The following is a 22,353-nucleotide window of genomic DNA, read 5'->3' as shown; positions in this document are numbered from 1 at the left end:
CATCTAAAGTGTTGGTCCCATCTTTCATGCGCTGAAAAAAAGATCCCAGAAATGTTCCAGATACACAAAAAGCTTATTTCTTTCAAACTGTGTGCACAAAATTGTTAACATCCCTGTTAATTAGCATGTTATCCTTTGATTACAGCCTCAAGTCTTCTTGGGTATGACACTACAAGTTCGGCACACCTGTATTTGGGGAGTTTCTCCCATTCTGCTCTGCAGATCCTCTCAAGCTCTGTCAGGTTGGACGGGGAGCGTCGCTACACAGCTATTTCCGGGTCTCCCCAGAGATGTTAGAACGGGTTCAAGCCCGGGCTCTGGCGGGGCCACTTCAGGGACATTCAGAGACTTGTCCCAAAGCCACTCCTGTGTTGTCTTGGCCGTGTGCTTAGGGTTGTTGTCCTGTTAGAAGGTGAACCTTTGCCCCAGTCTGAGGTCCTGAGCGCTCTGGAGAAGGGTTTCATCAAGGATCTCTCTCTACTTTGCTCTGTTCTCATTCATATATCTTTATGTACATATTCTTTATCCCCTTACACTTGTGTATAAGACAGTAGTTTTGGAATTGTTAGTTAGATTACTTGTTGGTTATTACTGCATTGTCGGAACTAGAAGCACAAGCATTTCGCTACACTCGCATTAACATCTGCTAACCATGTGTATGTGACAAATAAATTTGATTTGTTTGTTCATCTTTCCCTCGATCCTAACTAGTCTCCAAGTCTCTACCTCTGAAAAACATCCCCACAGGCTGATGCTGCAAACAATGTGAGTGTATGTATGTGTTACAGCATGACATAAAATCACTACTTTACTTACCCCAGGGCATTGTGAAGCAGAATGACGCTCGTAGGTACCCCGTCTAACTGGGAGTGGGGACAGACAATTGTAAATGGTTTAGACAGAGCTTTACTTTAATCAAAGTGCAGTACAGATTCAAAGAATGCAGGCAATGCAAAAGCTAAACACATTATTTTCTACTTCAGTCGTGCTTCTACAAAAACTACAGATATAACTGGGCGATCAATAAATCATGGGATTTATGTCAGTTGCTAGGTCTTAGCAGGTGAAGGATTCCTTGTCTAATGATGATGCCAGCAAGCTATGGCTCTATACAGAAGAATCAAGCTAACTTAAAAATAGCTTGCAAAACAACTTAGCGTACCTTAGGTGCTTCTACACCTGCATTGCTTGCTGTTTGGGGTTTTCTGGCTGGGTTTCTGTACAGCACTTTGAGGTATCAGCTGATGTAAGAAGGGCTTTATAAATACATTTGATTTGAGCGTAATCGATTTCTGTAAATAGCATCAGACTACAAAGTTGTAGAAAACTCTTAATGACAGTGATTTGGACAATAGCTTCCAAAAACGTATTCCAAAGAAGAAAATAGCTTGCTACCGAGCCAGAAAATAAAGACATTTTAATTTACCCGCCTTGACAGCTGGGTTTTTATGTTGGATATGCGCAATCAGGACATGCGCAAGCAGATTGCGCACGTCGTGTTTCGTAACCGGTTGTACCAGGAAAGTCACTGCGGCCAAGTGAGCGGACACTTCCAAAACGCGGTCAAACCGAAACATTGTTCAGCCATCCGTTCTTCAGTTTCCTCCTGAATTTCTGTGCGCAAATACACAACACTTTACGGTATCGCGTGTTTTCTGGTAGGGAAACTTATGTTATACTTGAAAAGATCGGAGAAAAGTTTTCTGAAGTTAGAGCACATTTAGTAATTTACTGTAAGGATATGTTCATAAAAGTTAGAATAGTTTATCATGCAAAGATGATAGGGCGCAGACAGCGGTATTATTCAAATATATAGAATTCCAGAGTGATTGATTTCTTCAGGCCTGTAATTCGCGTCGGTCAGAGATGATCAAACCTTTGTTTTATTTTTTGATTGTCGTTCGTGATGGGACATGATGATGAAGCCTAACAGAGATTTGATGTAACAGAAACGCTTTGAAAGCGTTAATTGAATAATATAAACCAGTGCTGTGTATTAACTCATAATGTTACAGTAAGATGTCGAGCCAACAATCTGGCCTGCAGCCAGATGGCTAAAATAACAAACACTAAATGATGATTATTCCCCAGTGACACGTTAATTGGGCTTAGTAAAACGTTTTTGTTTGTCTATTCTGCAGTCTAACAAGTTTTCAAAGCAGCATGGAAGTTCTGTGTAACGACCTAGCGATAGCCTACCCAGTTACCAAGCCAAAATAAGAACAAGTGCGAGTAATCTATTTTGTAATGACGTGTTATTCAGCAGTAACTGTTCACAGTAACTGTGTTGCATTGAGTTTGCTATACAGCCGCGAAATGATTTTAGATGCGCTTGCTGAAAGAAATAACTGCTTTAGAAGGTCGACATACTTCTTATTAATGTGCTTGGGGAAACCCGACACCTATTTGTCACGTGCACGCTGAAAGCACATACGTCATCTAACGTTATCCAACTTCAGAATGTGCAGGTTCCTGTTTGATACTATTCATACCTGTTGTACTGCAACCAATAGTAGCTTAAAACCCCATGCATTTCAATGGTCATCGACTTTTCTAGATTCTAGATGGGTCATTCCACGAATAGAGTGCCTTTTGCTTTCCTTTGATATTTTACATAGGAAATGTGCACCAATATTGAATTTCAAAAACCTGTTACATTAAGTGCCTCTTTTAATAGAAACCACATGGAAAAATTAAATCACTTGTATTATATGAATAAAGACTTTCTAAAATGCCCAAAATCTGCATTTGTACATGTCCCTTCTCATGTTTTTCTGACTTCTAGGAAGATTTTAAGCCAACATTTTTAACAAGGGTCTAAATGGATTCAGAGCATAATAAATTGGGTGTTATTTTCAGAGCTGACTGAGGCCATGTCAGCGGTGTGGATCAGCTCCTCGCTACTGAGGTCCAGGGCAACTCACCTCAGACAGCTCAGTGTGTTCTCTAGAAGGGCTGTGTTACAACCTCTACAGGTGGTCTCCTCACTACAGAAGACATGGACACCTGGGAACCCAACCTGGTGCTGTAGGTAGGTCAGCTCTCTTGACATTGTCATACATAAACAGACTAGCTGGATTTTTTTCTGTCATTTTGCAAGTTGTGTTTCCTTTCTAAAGCCCACCTCTGACCTTTGACATAGATTGTAGATGACATTTTGTCATTCAGACCTATAGAGCACACCACTAGTTGGGGTCAATCCCATTTCAATGTAGTCAATTACAGTTGCAGTGATCGCTATGATCCGTCAACTGTATGGACCTGATGGCCTGTGTCTTGACTAGTATTCAGACTAGAGGTCGACCAATTAATTAGGGCCGATTTCAAGTTTTCATAACAATCGGAAATCAGTTTTTTTGGGCGCCATTTGCCGATTTAAAAAATATATATATATTTTTATAACTTTATTTAACTAGGCAAGTCAGTTAAGAATACATTCTTATTTTCAATGACGGCCTCGGAACGGTGGGTTAACTGAACGACAGATTTTCACCTTGTCAGCCCGGGGAATCCCATCTTGCAACCTTACAGTTGACTAGTCCAACGCAAAAACGACCTCTATCGTTGCACTCCACAAGGAGACTGCCTGTTACGCGAATGCAGTAAGCCAAGGTAAGTTGCGAGCTAGCATTAAATTTTGTATAAAAAACAATCAATCATAATCACTAGTTAGCTACATATGGTTGATGATATTACTAGATATTATCTAGCGTGTCCTGTGTTGCATATAATCTGACTGAGCATACAAGTATCTGACTGGTGGAAGGCAGAAGCAGGCGCCTAAACATTCATTCAAACAGCACTTTCGTGCGTTTTGCCGGCAGCTCTTCATTGTGCTTCAAGCGTTGTGCTGTTTATGGCTTCAAGCCTATCAACTCCCGAGATGAGGCTGGTGTAACCGAAGTGAAATGGCTAGCTAGTTAGCGCGCGCTAATAGCGTTTCAAACGTCACTTGCTCTGATCCTTCTATTAGTTGTTCCCCTTGCTCTGCATGGGTAACGCTGCTTTGATGGTGGCTGTTGTCGTTGTGTTCCTGGTTCGAGCCCAGTGAGGAGCAAGGAGAGGGACAGAAGCTATACTACTGCTATAGTGATTATGATTGATTGATTGTTTTTATAAGATAAGTTTAATGCTAGCTAGCAACTTACCTTGGCTTACTGCATTCGCGGAACAGGCAGTCTCCTTGTGGAGTGCACAAGGACTAGTTAACTGTAAGGTTGCAAGATTGGATGCCCCGAGCTGACAAGGTGAACATCTGTCGTTCTGCCCTGAACGAGGCAGTTAACCCACAGTTCCTAGGCTGTCATTGAAAATAAGAATGTGTTCTTAACTGACTTGCCCAGTTAAATAAAGGTGTAAAAAATTCGTCAAAATCGGTGTCCAAAAATTTCCGATTGTTATGAAAACTTGAAATCGGCCCTAATTAATGGGCCATTCCTATTAATCGGTCGACCTCTTGTTCCAACCCATCTCTCTCTGTTCCAACCCATGTCTCTCTGTGTACCAACCCATGTCTCTCTCTGTTCCAACCCATCTCTCTCTGTTCCAACCCATCTCTCTGTGTACCAACCCATGTCTCTCTGTGTACCAACACATCTCTCTCTGTTCCAACCCATCTCTCTCTGTTCCAACCCATCTCTCTCTGTTCCAACCCATCTCTCTCTGTTCCAACCCATCTCTCTTTGTACCAACCCATGTCTCTCTGTGTACCAACACATCTCTCTCTGTTCCAACCCATCTCTCTCTGTTCCAACCCATGTCTCTGTGTACCAACCCATCTCTCTCTGTTCCAACCCATCTCTCTGTGTACCAACCCATGTCTGTCTGTTCCAACCCATGTCTCTCTGTGTTCCAACCCATGTCTCTCTGTGTTCCAACCCATGTCTCTCTGTGTTCCAACCCATGTCTCTCTGTGTTCCAACCCATGTCTCTCTGTGTTCCAACCCATGTCTCTCTCTGTTCCAACCCATGTCTCTCTCTGTTCCAACGCATGTCTCTCTCTGTTCCAACCCATGTCTCTCTTTGTTCCAACCCATGTCTCTCTCTGTTCCAACCCATTTCTCTCTCTGTTCCAATCCATTTCTCTCTCTGTTCCAACCCATTTCTCTCTCTGTTCCAACCCATGTCTCTGTGTTCCAACCCATTTCTCTCTCTGTTCCAACCCATGTCTCTCTCTGTGCCAACCAATGTCTCTCTGTTCCAACCCATGTCTCTCTGTTCCAACCCATGTCTCTCTTCCAACCCATGTCTCTCTGTTCCAACCCATGTCTCTGTGTACCAACCCATCTCTTTCTGTTCCAACCCACGTCTCTCTGTGTTCCAACCCATCTCTTTCTGTTCCAACCCATGTCTCTCTCTGTTCCAACCCATGTCTCTCTGTACCAACCCATCTCTCTGTGTTCCAACCCATATCTCTGTGTTTACACCCTCTTTATTTCTCTGTTCCAACCCATGTCTCTCTCTGTTCCAACCCATGTCTCTGTGTTTACTCCCTCTTTCTCTCTCTGTTCCAACCCATGTCTGTGTGTTCCAACCCATGTTTCTGTGTTTACTCCCTCTTTATCTCTCTGTATCAGACTTTGGTCAACTACAGTACATGTGTCCAATACGTGGTTGTGTTTACTGTAGTTTGCCTGGTACAATGGAACCAATTAAACAGTCCTCTATGTCCAAACTCCAAAGTGTTATCAAGTGCACCTAGAAACAGCTCCCAACTATTTCCCACATGTATTTGTTCATGTCTGTCCCTCAACAGATCCCTCCATGTGGACAGTCCCCCCCTGGTCCCAGGGCAGAGCTTCAGCTACGTCCATGGGGCCTCCTCAGTGTCCCTGCTGGGCCAGACGGTGGGTCAGAGTTTGCAGGCGGCAGCTGACCGCTGGCCCCACAGAGAGGCCCTGGTGTTCCTGCAGGATGGAGTCCGTAAGACCTTCTCCCAGTTTCAGGAGGACGTAGGTCTTTCATCCACCCTCTCTTCTAATCTATTTCATCATATCTAGAGATCATTGTTAGGCCGTTACCTTTGTTCCCACTCAAAGCACATTCAGCAGGACTATCTGACAGTGCATCTGATTGGTGGTTTACCAAATAGTACCATAACTATTATGGGTCAGTGCATCTGATTGGTGGTTTACCAAATAGTACCATAACTATTATGGGTCAGTGCATCTGATTGGTGGTTTACCAAATAGTACCATAACTATTATGGGTCAGTATCCATGGTGAAACACCCCGAGGCCTGCTAACTAGGACATCATGGTGTAACACCCTGAGGCCTGCTAACTAGGACATCCATGGTGTAACACCCTGAGGCCTGCTAACTAGGACATCCATGGTGTAACACCCTGAGGCCTGCTAACTAGGACATCATGGTGTAACACCGTGAGGCCTGCTAACTAGGACATCCATGGTGAAACACCCCGAGGCCTGCTAACTAGGACATCCATGGTGAAACACCCTGAGGCCTGCTAACTAGGACATCCATGGTGTAACACCCTGAGGCCTGCTAACTAGGACATCCATGGTGAAACACCCTGAGGCCTGCTAACTAGGACATCCATGGTGAACACCCTGAGGCCTGCTAACTAGGACATCCATGGTGAAACACCCTGAGGACATCCATGGTGAAACACCCTGAGGCCTGCTAACTAGGACATCCATGGTGAAACACCCTGAGGCCTGCTAACTAGGACATCCATGTGTAACACCCTGAGGCCTGCTCACTAGGACATCCATGGTGTAACAACACCCATGAGGCCTGCTAACTAGGACATCCATGGTGAAACACCCTGAGGCCTGCTAACTAGGACATCCATGGTGAAACACCCTGAGGCCCTGCTAACTAGGACATCCATGGTGAAACACCCTGAGGCATCCATGCTAACTAGGACATCCATGGTGTAACACCCTGAGGCCTGCTAACTAGGTGAAACATCCATGGACATGGTGTAAACACCCTGAGGCCTGAGGCCTGCTAACTAGGACATCCATGGTGATCCTGACCCTGAGGCCTGCTACTAGGACATCCATGGTGAAACACCCTGAGGCCTGCTAACTAGGACATCCATGGTGAAACACCCTGAGGCCTGCTAGGCATCTGGTGTAACTGCAGGCCTGCAAACTAGGACATCCATGGTGAGGTTCCTGCTAACTGACATGCCTGAGGACATCCATGGTGAAACACCCTGAGGCCTGCTAACTAGGACATCCATGGTGAAACACCCTGACAACTAGGACATCCATGGTGTAACACCCTGAGTCCTGCTAACTAGGACATCCATGGTGTAACACCCTGAGGCCTGCTAACTAGGACATCCATGGTGTCCATGGTGAAACAACAGAGACATAAACAGCTTTGTAATAATATATTCCAATCCATTTATACACAAACTGCAGAATGCCTTTACATATCGGACATCATCCTGTATATTACTTCCTGGGTCATGGTCTCCCTCCTCCCCAGGTTGACCAGGCCGCTGCAGGTCTCCTGGCCCTGGGTCTGAAGAGAGGGGACAGACTAGGAGTCTGGGGGCCCAACACATACCACTGGATCCTGTTTCAGTTTGCCACAGCCAAGGCTGGCATCATACTGGTGAAGATGAGCTATTATATTAGATTCTAAAATGAACATGTATTATCTGTTAGGATCTATTGGTCCTAATATTAAAGTATGGTTCTAATCTCTACAGGTGTCGATAAACCCAGCCTATCAGCTGAAGGAGCTGGAGTTCACCCTGGGGAAGGTTTGTTCTTATCCAGAACTGTGCTGTTTTACACTTCCTGGATAGACTGAATGAACAGCTGAACTGATCCTGACCCTGGTGCTGTCTGTGTCCTTCCCAGTTTAAGACCCAGAGGTTCTGTTATCTCTGTCTCTGTAGGTGCAGTGTAAAGCTGTGGTGTGTCCCACCCAGTTTAAGACCCAGAGGTTCTGTTATCTCTGTCTCTGTAGGTGCAGTGTAAAGCTGTGGTGTGTCCCACCCAGTTTAAGACCCAGAGGTTCTGTTATCTCTGTCTCTGTAGGTGCAGTGTAAAGCTGTGGTGTGTCCCACCCAGTTTAAGACCCAGAGGTTCTGTGACATGCTGAGACAGATCTGCCCAGAGATGGACACAGCAGAGTCAGGGGTCTTCAGGAGCTCCAGGTATGTTAATATTGTATTACTGCATCATGACTGAGTCAACAGACATATTGTACTACTGCATCATGACTGCGTCAACAGACATATTGTACTACTGGACCATGACTGAGTCAACAGACATATTGTACTACTGGACCATGACTGAGTCAACAGCCATATTGTACTACTGGACCATGACTGCATATTGTACTAGGCATCAGATATGGGGAACAGACATATTGTACTACTGCATCATGAAGTAAACAAGTACCTAGCAGGATAGCTAACATCATAGATATAGAACCCTGATCAGATATGTGGTCTGTGACCAACATATTTATAGCCATAGTAGAGATCCCATTAAATTACTAGAAGGGCTATGTCATAAACCCTCAAAGTTCCTGAATGGTATGATAATGGCAGCCATTTTGGTCAGGGACAAATCCAAACCAGCCTAATTGAAAGGAAAGGAAGTAGAGACATAGGTGATGTACTTCCTGCTTTTACTGATGCAGGAACATAAAAGTAAGGCATGTGATACTGTATATCAGAAATGGTGTATTAGAAGTATTGGCTAATGTGAAACACAGTCGAAGGGAACACAGGAACTCTGCTGGATCAACTCTGAATAAGAAATATTACCACCGGCGGATGTCTATTTACCTGTAAATGGAACCTCAGTATCTGTGTGGGGATGGAGACAGACAGGGACAGTAGAGGACCTAATGAAGGCTGTTACTGTAATGTTACTGTAATGTTACTATCATTGTGTTACTGTAATGTAACGGTCATTGTGTTACTGTAATGTAACGGTCAAAAACCTGTTGTTACTGTAATGGGGTGTTGACCTAACTGTAATGTAACGGTCATTGTTTACTGTAATGTTGTGTTACTGTAATGTAACGGTCATTGTGTTACTGTAATGTAATGGTCATTGTGGCTGTAACGCAAAATGTTACTGTAATGTAACGGTCATTGTGTTACTGTAATGTAACGGTCATTGTGTTACTGTAATGTAATGGTCATTGTGTTACTGTAATGTAATGGTCATTGTGTTACTGTAATGTAACAGTCATTGTGTTACTGTAACGGTCATTGTGTTACTGTAATGGTCATTGTGTTACTGTAATGGTCATTGTGTTACTGTAATGTAACGGTCATTGTGTTACTGTAATGTGCCGGTCATTGTGTTACTGTAATGTAACGGTCATTGTGTTACTGTAATGTAACGGTCATTGCGTTACTGTAATGTAATGGTCATTGTGTTACTGTAATGTAACGGTCATTGCGTTACTGTAATGTAATGGTCATTGTGTTACTGTAATGTAACGGTCATTGTGTTACTGTAATGTAACGGTCATTGCGTTACTGTAATGTACAGTGCATTCGGAAAGTATTCAGGCCCCTTGACTTTTTCAGCATTTTGTTACATTACAGCCTTATTCAAAAAATAAAATCCTCATCAATCTACACACAATGCACCATAATGAAAGAGTGAACACTGTTTTTTAGAAATGTTTGTACATTTATTACAAATAAAAAACAGAAATAACTTATTTACATAAGTTTCAGACCCTTCACTATGAGACTGTAAATTGAGCTCAGGTGTATCCTGTTTCCATTAATCAGCCTTGATGTTTCTACAACTTGATTGGGGTCCACCTGTGGTAGATTGAATTGATTGGACATGTTTTAGAAAGGCACTCACCTGTTTATATAAGGTCCCACAGTTGACAGTGTATGTCCGAGCAAAAACCAAGCCTTGAGGTCAAAGGAATTGTCCATAGAGCTCCGAGACAGGATTGTGTCGAGGCACAGATATGGGGAAGGGTATCAAAAAAAATGTCTACAGCATTGAAGGTCCCCAAGAACACAGTGGCCTCCATCATTCTTAAATAGAAGAAGTTTGGAAACACCAAGACTCTCCCTTAAGCTGCCCGCCGGAACCAAACTGAGCCAAACTGCAATCGGGGAGAAGGTCCTTGGTCAGGGAGGTGACCAAGAACCAGACAGAGCTCCAGAGTTCCTCTGTGGAGATGGGAGAACCTCCCAGAAGGACAACCATGTCTGCAGCGTTCCACCAATCAGGCCTTTATGGTAGAGTGGCCAGACAGAAGCCACTCCTCAGTAAAATACACATGACAGCCTGCTTGGAGTTTGCCAAAATGCACCGAAATGACTCTCAGACCATGAGAAAAAAGATTCTCTGGTCTGAAGAAACCAAGATTGAACCCATGCTTCACCATCCCTACTGTGAAGCATGGTGGTGGCAGCCTCAGCCTGTGGGGATGTTTTTCAGCGGCAGAGACTTGGAGACTAGTTAGGATCGAGGGAAAGATGAACGGAGCAAAGTAGAGAGAGATCCTTGATGAAACCCTTCTCCAGAGCGCTCAGGACCTCAGACTGGGGCAAAGGTTCACCTTCTAACAGGACAACAACCCTAAGCACACGGCCAAGACAACACAGGAGTGGCTTCGGGACAAGTCTCTGAATGTCCCTGAAGTGGCCCCGCCAGAGCCCGGGCTTGAACCCGTTCTAACATCTCTGGAGAGACCCGGAAATAGCTGTGTAGCGACGCTCCCCGTCCAACCTGACAGAGCTTGAGAGGATCTGCAGAGCAGAATGGGAGAAACTCCCCAAATAAAGGTTTGCCGAACTTGTAGTGTCATACCCAAGAATACTTGAGGCTGTAATCACTGGGCAAAGGTGCTTCAACAAAGTACTGAGTAAAGGGTCTGAATACTTATGCAAATGTAATTTTTCCATTTTTATTTTGAATGAATTTGCAAACATTTCTTAAAAACCTGTTTTTGCTTTGTCATTATGGGGTGTTGAGGGGAAAAAAATATTTAATACATTTTAGTATGAGGCTGTAACGCAAAATGTTTAGGAAAAAGTCAAGGGGTCTGAATACTTTCCAAATGCACTGTAACTGTAATGTTACTGGCATTGTGTTTCTGTAATGTTACTGTAATGTAGCTGTCATTGTGTTACTGTAATAATATTGGCAGTGTTACTGTAATGTAGCTGTCATTGTGTTACTGTAATAATATTGACAGTGTTACTGTAATGTAACGGTCATTGTGTTACTGTAATGTAACGTCATTGTGTTACTGTAATGTAACTGTCATTGTGTTACTGTAATGTAACGGTCATTGTGTTACTGTAATGTTACTGTAATGTTACTGTAATGTTACTGTCATTGTGTTCCTGTTATGGTAATGGTCATTGTGTTCCTGTAATGTACCTGTCATTGTGTTAATGTAATGTAACGGTCATTGTGTTACTGTAATGTAACTGTCATTGTGTTACTGTAATGTTAACCTACTGTGTTCCTCCTGCCAGACTACCAGACCTGCGTATGGTGATTGTGACAGACAGCAGACAGACAGGGACTGTACATGTAGAGGATGTGATGCAGGCTGGAAGCAGACAGCACCACCAGGAGCTGCAGGACCTGCAGACCAAACTGTCCTTCTACTGACCCCATCAACATACAGTTCACATCCGTAGGTCTCCTGTTGAAAGAAGAAGAATTCTTTACGGCTGATGTCCAGGACACAGTCGACCCTGTCTAGGACACAGTATCAGTCCCTGTCTAGGACACAGATTAGTCCCTGTCTAGGACACAGTATTAGTCCCTGTCTGTAGGACACAGATTAGTCCCTGTCTGTAGGACACAGATCGTCTGTCTACTGTCTAGGACACAGTATTAGTCTGTCCTGTCTGTAGGGAACAACAGTATTAGTCTGTCCTGTCTGTAGGAACAACAGTATTAGTCTGACCTACTGGTCTGTAGGAACAACAGACGAGTCCCTGTCTAGGACACAGTATTAGTCCCTGTCTGTAGGACACAGTATCAGTCGTCTACTGTCTGATGTCCTGGTCTGTAGGACACAGTATTAGTCTGATGTCTACTGGTCTGTAGGAACACAGTATTAGTCCCTGTCTGTAGGACAACAGATTCCCTGTCTAGGACACAGTATTAGTCTGTCCTGTCTGTAGGACACAGTATTACTGTCCTGTCTAGGACACAGTATTAGTCTGTCTACTGGTCTGTAGGGAACAACAGTATTAGTCCCTGTCTGTGGAACAACAGTATTGTCCTGTCTGTAGGACACAGATGTCTACTGGTCCAACAGTATTAGTCTACTGGTCTGTAGGGAACAACAGTATTAGTCTGTCTACTGGTCTAGGGAACAACAGTATCAGTCTGTCTAGGACAGGGACAGTATTAGTCTGTCTACTGGTCTGTAGGGAACAACAGTATTAGTCTGTCTGATGTCTACTGAACAACAGTATTAGTCTGTCTACTGGTCTGTAGGGAACAACAGTATCAGTCTGTCTACTGGTCTGTAGGGAACAACAGTATTAGTCTGTCTGATGTCTACTGGTCTGTAGGGAACAACAGTATTAGTCTGTCTACTGGTCTGTAGGGAACAACAGTATCAGTCTGTCTACTGGTCTGTAGGGAACAACAGTATCAGTCTGTCTACTGGTCTGTAGGGAACAACAGTATTAGTCTGTCTACTGGTCTGTATATTAGTCTGTCTACTGGTCTGTAGGGAACAACAGTATTAGTCTGTCTACTGGTCTGTAGGGAACAACAGTATCAGTCTGTCTACTGGTCTGTAGGGAACAACAGTATTAGTCTGTCTGATGTCTACTGGTCTGTAGGGAACAACAGTATTAGTCTGTCTACTGGTCTGTAGGGAACAACAGTATTAGTCTGTCTATTAGTCTGTCTACTGGTCTGTAGGGAACAACAGTATTAGTCTGTCTGTCTGTCTACTGTCTGTCTACTGGTCTGTAGGGAACAACAGTATTAGTCTGTCTACTGGTCTGTAGGGAACAACAGTATTAGTCTGTCTGATGTCTACTGGTCTGTAGGGAACAACAGTATTAGTCTGTCTGGTCTGTATGTCTGTCTGACTGGTCTGTAGGGAACAACAGTATTAGTCTGTCTGATGTCTGTCTGACTGGTCTGTAGGGAACAACAGTATTAGTCTGTCTGATGTCTACTGGTCTGTAGGGAACAACAGTATTAGTCTGTCTACTGGTCTGTAGGGAACAACAGTATTAGTCTGTCTGATGTCTACTGGTCTGTAGGGAACAACAGTATTAGTCTGTCTACTGGTCTGTAGGGAACAACAGTATTAGTCTGTCTACTGGTCTGTAGGGAACAACAGTATTAGTCTGTCTACTGGTCTGTAGGGAACAACAGTATCAGTCTGTCTACTGGTCTGTAGGGAACAACAGTATCAGTCTGTCTACTGGTCTGTAGGGAACAACAGTATTAGTCTGTCTACTGGTCTGTAGGGAACAACAGTATCAGTCTGTCTACTGGTCTGTAGGGAACAACAGTATTAGTCTGTCTACTGGTCTGTAGGGAACAACAGTATCAGTCTGTCTACTGGTCTGTAGGGAACAACAGTATTAGTCTGTCTACTGGTCTGTAGGGAACAACAGTATTAGTCTGTCTACTGGTCTGTAGGGAACAACAGTATTAGTCTGTCTACTGGTCTGTAGGGAACAACAGTATTAGTCTGTCTACTGGTCTGTAGGGAACAACAGTATTAGTCTGTCTGATGTCTACTGGTCTGTAGGGAACAACAGTATTAGTCTGTCTGATGTCTACTGGTCTGTAGGGAACAACAGTATTAGTCTGTCTGATGTCTACTGGTCTGTAGGGAACAACAGTATTAGTCTGTCTGATGTCTACTGGTCTGTAGGGAACAACAGTATCAGTCTGTCTACTGGTCTGTAGGGAACAACAGTATTAGTCTGTCTAATGTCTACTGGTCTGTAGGGAACAACAGTATTAGTCTGTCTGATGTCTACTGGTCTGTAGGGAACAACAGTATTAGTCTGTCTGATGTCTACTGGTCTGTAGGGAACAACAGTATTAGTCTGTCTACTGGTCTGTAGGGAACAACAGTATCAGTCTGTCTACTGGTCTGTAGGGAACAACAGTATTAGTCTGTCTACTGGTCTGTAGGGAACAACAGTATTAGTCTGTCTACTGGTCTGTAGGGAACAACAGTATTAGTCTGTCTACTGGTCTGTAGGGAACAACAGTATTAGTCTGTCTATGTCTACTGGTCTGTAGGGAACAACAGTATTAGTCTGTCTACTGGTCTGTAGGGAACAACAGTATTAGTCTGTCTGTGTCTACTGGTCTGTATGTCTACTGGTCTGTAGGGAACTGATGTCTACTGGTCTGTAGGGAACAACAGTATCAGTCTGTCTACTGGTCTGTAGGGAACAACAGTATTAGTCTGTCTACTGGTCTGTAGGGAACAACAGTATTAGTCTGTCTACTGGTCTGTAGGGAACAACAGTATTAGTCTGTCTACTGGTCTGTAGGGAACAACAGTATTAGTCTGTCTGATGTCTGGTCTGTAGGGAACAACAGTATTAGTCTGTCTACTGGTCTGTAGGGAACAACAGTATTAGTCTGTCTACTGGTCTGTAGGGAACAACAGTATTAGTCTGTCTGATGTCTACTGGTCTGTAGGGAACAACAGTATTAGTCTGTCTACTGGTCTGTAGGGAACAACAGTATTAGTCTGTCTATATCTGGTCTGTAGGGAACAACAGTATTAGTCTGTCTACTGGTCTGTAGGGAACAACAGTATTAGTCTGTCTGATGTCTACTGGTCTGTAGGGAACAACAGTATTAGTCTGTCTACTGGTCTGTAGGGAACAACAGTATTAGTCTGTCTGATGTCTACTGGTCTGTAGGGAACAACAGTATTAGTCTGTCTACTGGTCTGTAGGGAACAACAGTATTAGTCTGTCTACTGGTCTGTAGGGAACAACAGTATTAGTCTGTCTGATGTCTACTGGTCTGTAGGGAACAACAGTATTAGTCTGTCTACTGGTCTGTAGGGAACAACAGTATTAGTCTGTCTGATGTCTACTGGTCTGTAGGGAACAACAGGAAGTCCTAAAGGTGCCACCCTCTCCCACCACAACATCGTCAACAACGCCTATTTTGTGGGTCTACGTCTGGGATTCAACTGGAAGGTCAGTGGAGACATGAGACTATTATTATCTCTCTCTGTGTCTCTTTCTTTCTTTCTCTCTCTCTCTGTGACTCTCTTTCTCTCTCTGTGACTCTCTCTTTCTCACTGTGACTCTCTTTCTCTCTCTCTGTGACTCTCTTTCTCTCGGTGACTCTCTTTCTCTCTCTGTGTGACTCTCTTTCTCTCTCTGTGACTCTCTCTCTCTCTATGACTCTCTCTCTGTGACTCTTTCTCTCTCTCTGTGTCTCTTTCTCTCTCTCTGTGACTCTCTCTCTCTCTCTCTGTGACTCTGACTCTCTCTCTGTGTCTCTCTCTCTCTCTCTCTTTGTGACTCTCTGTCTCTCTTTCTCTCTCTCTGTGACTCTCTCTCTCTGTCTCTCTCTCTCTGTGACTTCCTCTCTCTCTCTCTCTCTGTGTCTCTTTCTCTCTCTCTGACTTTCTCTCTCTCTGTGACTCTTTCTCTCTCTCTGTGTGTGTCTCTCTCTCTCTGTCTCTCTTTCTCTCTCTCTGTGACTTTCTCTCTCTCTGTCAATCTCTCTCTGTGTCTCTTTCTCTCTCTCTCTCTGACCCTGTGTCTCTCTTTCTCTGTCTCTCTCTTGCTGTGTCTCTCTCTCTCTATCTACTTTTCTCATGTAACCTCTGCTCTTTTTGCTTCCCCCCTCAGCCTATAAGAGCGTGTGTTCCTGTTCCCCTTTACCACTGCATAGGCTCAGTGATCGGAGGGATGTGCATGGCACTGCATGGCATCACCCTGGTCTTCCCCTCTGCTGGGTACGACAGCCGTGCCAACCTGGAGGCCATTCAGAATGAAAGGTAGTAAAGTTTAGGAACCTCTTCCTTAAGTGACTTACACATCCTGGAGACTTACAATAGAGATATTTCACGTCAGTCTGTTGTAATAAGAATAATATAAATAGCTGCCCCTGAGCACATTGAGAATGAACCTCTATAATACACTAAATACCTCTCTGTGTTCTCTGTTTCAGGTGTAATTTCCTCTACGGAACTCCTACCATGTACATTGACATGCTTGGACAGCCTGACCTACACAACTATGACCTGTCCTCAGTTGAATCTGGTGAGAGATTTGAGGTTTGTTTGTGTCGACTGTTGTTTGATGGCTGGAAATACATAAAAATAAACTGAATTGCTGTGGTAAAGTTTAAGCTGAAAGGGGTCATTTGCAGTTGCTACATCCATTATTTTGGACAGTATATCACAAAAGGGAGTACGCCCCTCACATTTTTGTAAATATTTGAGTATATCTTTTCATGTGACAACACTGAAGAAGACTGTCAGTGCTCAGCACATACGCCGTACACTGTATCAAATTGGTCTGCGTGGCTGTCGTCCCAGAAGGAGGCCTCTTCTAAAGATGATGCACAAGAAAGATTACTGGAATCATGTCCTGTGGTCTGATGAGACCAAGATAAACTTATTTGGTTCAGATGGTGTCAAGCGTGTGTGGCGGCAACCAGGTGAGGAGTACAAAGACAAGTGTGTCTTGCCTACAGTCAAGCATGGGGGTGGGAGTGTCATGGTCTGGGGCTGCATGAGTGCTGCCGGCACTGGGGAGCTACAGTTCATTGAGGGAACCATGAATGCCAACATGTACTGTGATATACTGAAGCAGAGCATGATCCCCTCCCTTCAGAGACCGCAGGGCAGTATTCCAACATGATAACGACCCCAAACACACCTCCAAGACGACCACTGCCTTGCTAAAGAAGCTGAGGGTAAAGGTGATGGACTGGCCAAGCATGTCTCCAGACCTAAACCCTATTGAGCATCTGTGGGGCATCCTCAAACGGAAGGTGGAGGAGTGCAAGGTCTCTAACATCCACCAGCTCCGTGATGTCGTCATGGAGGAGTGGAAGAGGACTCCAGTGGCAACCTGTGAAGCTCTGGTGAACTCCATGCCCACGAGGGTTAAGGCAGTGCTGGAAAATCATGGTGGCCACACAAAATATTGACACTTTGGGCCCAATTTGGACATTTTCACTTAGGGGTGTACTCACTTTTGTTGCTAGCAGTTTAGACATTAATGGTTGTGTGTTGAGTTATTTTGAGGGGACAGCAAATGTACACTTATACAAGCTGTACACTCACTACTTTACATTGTAGCAAAGTGTCATTTCTTCAGTGTTGTCACATGAAACGATATACTCAAATATTTACAAAAATGTGAGGGGTGTATTCACTTTTGTGATATACTGTATATAATAAATTCATGTACCCATTGATTCTTGAATAATATAACTTACAAATACCAGCTTAGTTCAGCTGACGTACCCCACCATAACCAAAAATAAAAGTCTGTTTTACTCCAGTGTTTGTAAACGTTAGTCTGGAGCCCTGTTTTAACCATGTTTAACCCTGTTTTAACCTGTTTTAACCTGTTTTAACCCTGTTTTAACCCTGTTTTAACCCTGTTTTTAACCTGTTTTAACCCTGTTTTAAACCTGTTTTAACCCTGGTTTAACCTGTTTTAACCTTGGTTTAACCCTGTTTTAAACCTGTTTTAACCTTGGTTTAACCTGTTTTAACCCTGTTTTAACCCTGTTTTAACCCTGTTTTAACCTGTTTTAACCCTGTTTTTAACCTGTTTTAACCCTGTTTTAAACCTGTTTTAACCCTGGTTTAACCTGTTTTAACCTTGGTTTAACCCTGTTTTAAACCTGTTTTAACCTTGGTTTAACCTGTTTTAACCCTGTTTTAACCTGTTTTAACCCTGTTTTAGCCCTGTTTTAACCCTGTTTTAACCCTGTTTTAGCCCTGTTTTAACCCTGTTTTGAGATTCTTGACTAACATGTCCAGTTGGTGTCTCTGGTGCCACTAACAATTTCAGCTGGTTGCACCAATATTTTGTTACTCAATATAAACACTTTATAATCATCTTATGAAGGCATTCACTGTGGTTTAAAAAGGTGGTATGATTAAATAAATACATTTTTCAATCAAACATGTCCAAGCAGTAAGGCATGTTTCAGGTCATTTTGATCTGCAAACTAAAACATTCGCTATGTCCCCCCCCCCCCCAAACCGCTGACATAAATTAAACACAGATGACCCTTACTAATTAGGAAGCTCTCTGATATGTTGTGATGGACTGCCATTATAAATGCTTCACGGGAACCTGGTCAAATTAGGTTTGTAGTGTGGCTAGCCACTGAATGGCTCTGAAGTCACCTTCAGCATGCAGTCAAAGCTACTAACCACTTTTGGACATAACTAGTGTTCTCAAATCGTATCCGGATGTCAACAGCAGATATGAGTTGAATTCATAATATGGCAAACTTAGCTGGCTTCCATACATTTTAGAGAAAACAAGTTATATTAAGTGGCTAGCTAACTAGCTAGCATTAGCAATGTTTGGTGGTCAATGAGACTGAGAGCTAGCTAACCAGCTGAGTTAGCTAACAATGTAACAAAATAATAATTTAGAAAAATCCTCAAAGGCTCTGGATTTCAGGAATCACAGTAGCAAGCATTGGAACGCTGCGATTGGTTGCCCAAAATTCTGGGGTGAGGCTTAGCGAAGCGTCAATTAGCTTATTGTTGCTATATTTTTTATTTTATTGTCAAACTAGGGCTCTGGAAATGTCAGATTTGTTTTGCTCAATAGAGATCCATTGGCCTACATGTTTGTGTGCACTAGCTAATAGGCTAATTCATTTGGGACTAATTCACCACTAAATGAAAACTGAAAACACATTAGCTAGATCGCTAACTGTGAATATTGCTGATGTTTAGCCGTGTAATTGATTAATTGCAGTAAATTGAATGCCCTAAAAACAATCCAGTGATAGTCTACTAGGACTCAGCACCAACGTGTACCTCACGCTCTCTGCATCTCAAAGACATAACAGAAATGTCGTTTATATTAACGGTGCCTGTCGCTCAATATTGAGAGTTGAGAAAGTGATCATACCCCTAGAAAGTGGAGACCTTTCCCCTCTTCAACTAACAACATGTTTTCAAAACGTATGTTTTTCATGCAACTGCATTTTGAAAGAGAGCATTTCTCTCTTCCACTAAATAGATAGTTGGAAGGAGAGGGCGTGGCTGGCTCATCACAGCAGCTGGCCCCGGCGAAATGGACACTTTTATGGCAGGACTCAATTCACTTTACTTTAGGCGTACTGCTTGACCAAGTCATGAATTTTATCTGGCCAAAACAATAAGAAGTTTTGAGTGAGGTGACCAGCAGTTTTTCTACATCCACAGCCAAGTCAAAGGGTCGCAAAATGCGACTAAATGGTCTCTGTCTGGTGCCCTCCTAAAACAATCATTTGTATATTATGGATTGCTCCTAAAACAATCATTTGTATATTATGGATTGCTCCTAAAACAATCATTTGTATATTATGGATTGTCAGGCCTTTCATCCACAGCTCTCTATGAATTTGAGAGTGGTTACATGTCTCCGCCCCCATCCCTCAGATTTTTACCAAAACAGTGGCGGGGTGTCAATTTGTTTTATTTTGTTTTATCAACATCAGATTGCCCCTTTGAATAGTAATATAATGTATTGGTAATACAGTTATAGTATTTGTGAAGGGTGGCGGTTGATTAATATGCTGTATAAAGCAGTAGTATAGTATTTGTGCCCCGGTAGGATGGTGGTTGTGATTTCTGTTGTTGTGTTCCAGGGTTTACGGGTGGGTCTCTTTGTCCTCCGGAAGTCATGAGGAAACTCAAAACTGATATGAATGTCAAGGATATGATAGTAAGTCCTTCCCATCTTTTTCTCTGTCTGTGTGTATAATATACATTTACATTTAAGTCATTTAGCAGACGCTCTTATCCAGAGCGACTTACAAATTGGATACTTTATCATCTGTATGGGGTAACACAACGTTCCCTTGGTAACATCAGATAGGCTATGGGACCACAGAGAACAGCCCTGCGGCATTTGTTGGTTACCCACGAGACAACGAGGAACTGAAGACTGAGACAGTGGGATGTATCCTGAACCACGCTGAGGTATCAAAACTTAACTGACACCAGACTGTGTGTGTGTGTGTGTGTGTGTGTGAGCAAGTGAGAGGACAGAGACAGAGAAGAGAGAGTCGTGTGTCTAATGTCAGGCTCCTAATTCATCTACATGCAGTATGTGTAATGTTTATACTCCTCCTTCTTTAAAACACACATGAAACCCTACCTGTGTTCTCCTGGCCAGGCGAAGGTGGTGGATGTGTCCTCTGGAGAGGTGGTTCCTCTGGGGGATCCAGGAGAGCTGCTGATCAGAGCTTACTCTGTTATGTTGGAGTACTGGGAGGACCCAGACAAGACCAGTGAGGCTATCACCAAAGACCGCTGGTACAGAACCGGGTAAGAAATGAGATGGAGAGAGAGAAAGAGACGGAGGGAGCGAGTGAGAGATAAAGACACACAGAGACCCAAACAGATGAAAAGTGAGCGCGAGCATCAACTGTGACTGTCTCCACAGTGACATAGCCAGTCTGGACAGGTTTGGGTACTGCCGTATAGTGGGACGTATAAAGGACATGATCATACGTGGAGGAGAGAACATCTACCCTGCTGAGATAGAGAAGTTCCTTCACACCCATCCCAACGTACAGGAGGCCCAGGTGAGAACCACACCCATCCCAACATACAGGAGGCCCAGGTGAGAACCACACCCATCCCAACGTACAGGAGGCCCAGGTGAGAACCATCCCAACATACAGGAGGCCCAGGTGTTTATTTTCCAACGTACAGAAGGCCCAGGTGTTTATTTTCTCTCCCTGTCCTGTCCACCTCTCTTTCTCCCCAGGTGATTGGCGTGAGAGATGAGAGGTTGGGGGAACAGGTGTGTGCCTGTATCAGACTGAAGGAGGGCTTGGACTGCAGCAGAGAGGAGATCAGAGACTTCTGCAAGGGACAGGTGAGACAGAAAGGAACAAGTCACTTGGGGATTGAACACAAGATGGTTATCCCAGATGGTTATCCCACTGGGTTGAAGTCGTTTTAACCAGATGGTTATCCCACTGGGTTGAAGTCGTTTTAACCAGATGGTTATCCCACTGGGTTGAAGTCGTTTTAACCAGATGGTTATCCCACTGGGTTGAAGTCGTTTTAACCAGATGGTTATCCCACTGGGTTGGAGTCGTTTTAACCAGATGGTTATCCCACTGGGTTGAAGTCGTTTTACCCAGATGGTTATCCCACTGGGTTGAAGTCATTTTAACCAGATGGTTATCCCACTGGGTTGAAGTCGCTTTAACCAGATGGTTATCCCACTGAAGTTTAACCAGATGGTTATCCCACTGGGTTGAAGTTGTTTTAACCAGATGGTTATCCCACTGGGTTGAAGTCGTTTTAACCAGATGGTTATCCCACTGGGTTGAAGTTATTTTAACCAGATGGTTATCCCACTGGGTTGAAGTCGTTTTAACCAGATGGTTATCCCACTGGGTTGGAGTCGTTTTAACTAGTCTTTCGGTCAGTCCATCATTACAAAGCATCGGCAACATGTCTTATGTGAACAAGAAGAGTAACTCTTTATACTTGTTCCAGATTTCTCACTTCAAGATCCCCCACTATGTGGTGTTTGTGGACAGCTATCCACTGACTGCCTCTGGAAAGGTAGGATGACAACACTAAACAAATCAACTTATCCAGGTGAATGATATTACTACCAGCATAGACGACTGTGTTGATCACCGCTGTGTTTGTCCTTTCCTAGGTCCAGAAGATCAAACTGAGGGAGGAGATGGAGAAGACACTGGGTCTGTGATGGACAGAGGGACCCAGACAGACTATTGGTTCCAGCTGGAGAGAGATTGGTTACAAAGGCTCTGTGTCTGTTACAGCAATATATTGCTATATTTCAATAAAACCAAGAGCAAAAATAAAGTCTAAGCTCTGTTATGTTTTGGTTCATGAGTGATGTGCAACAACTCTTTACTTATTTTTCAATACCTTTATTTCATTTTATCGAACAGACTGGACAACTAGTTGTACATCATGATATGTGATCTTGGACTGATGTACAATAGTAAAACTCAGGTTCTTCATTTTAAACATGTCATAAAGACATCTGAAATAAATAGAACTGTAATAATGCCAAACGTTGGTATGTACAAATGTGTTGTTAGGCAGAGTTACAATGCTTAGTTCCAAACCTGTATCTATGGGGACAGAGCAACAGGCTGACAGAGCTCAGAGTGACATGGTAGAGGTGGGTGAAGTCTGTGACAACC

General features: G+C 43.5%; 1 pseudogene; it reads left to right on the top strand.

Annotated features, from left to right (window-relative positions):
• Window positions 1-431: 431 nt before the first annotated feature.
• LOC135536121 (medium-chain acyl-CoA ligase ACSF2, mitochondrial-like) lies at window positions 432-22,012 on the top strand (annotated as a pseudogene).
• The last annotated feature ends 341 nt before the right edge of the window (window positions 22,013-22,353 follow it).

The sequence above is a fragment of the Oncorhynchus masou genome, unplaced genomic scaffold (assembly GCF_036934945.1).
Source record: "Oncorhynchus masou masou isolate Uvic2021 unplaced genomic scaffold, UVic_Omas_1.1 unplaced_scaffold_560, whole genome shotgun sequence".
Classification (NCBI taxonomy): Eukaryota; Metazoa; Chordata; class Actinopteri; order Salmoniformes; family Salmonidae; genus Oncorhynchus; species Oncorhynchus masou.
Note: the sequence above shows the minus strand (reverse complement) of the source record. Positions and strands in the feature narration are given on the sequence as shown.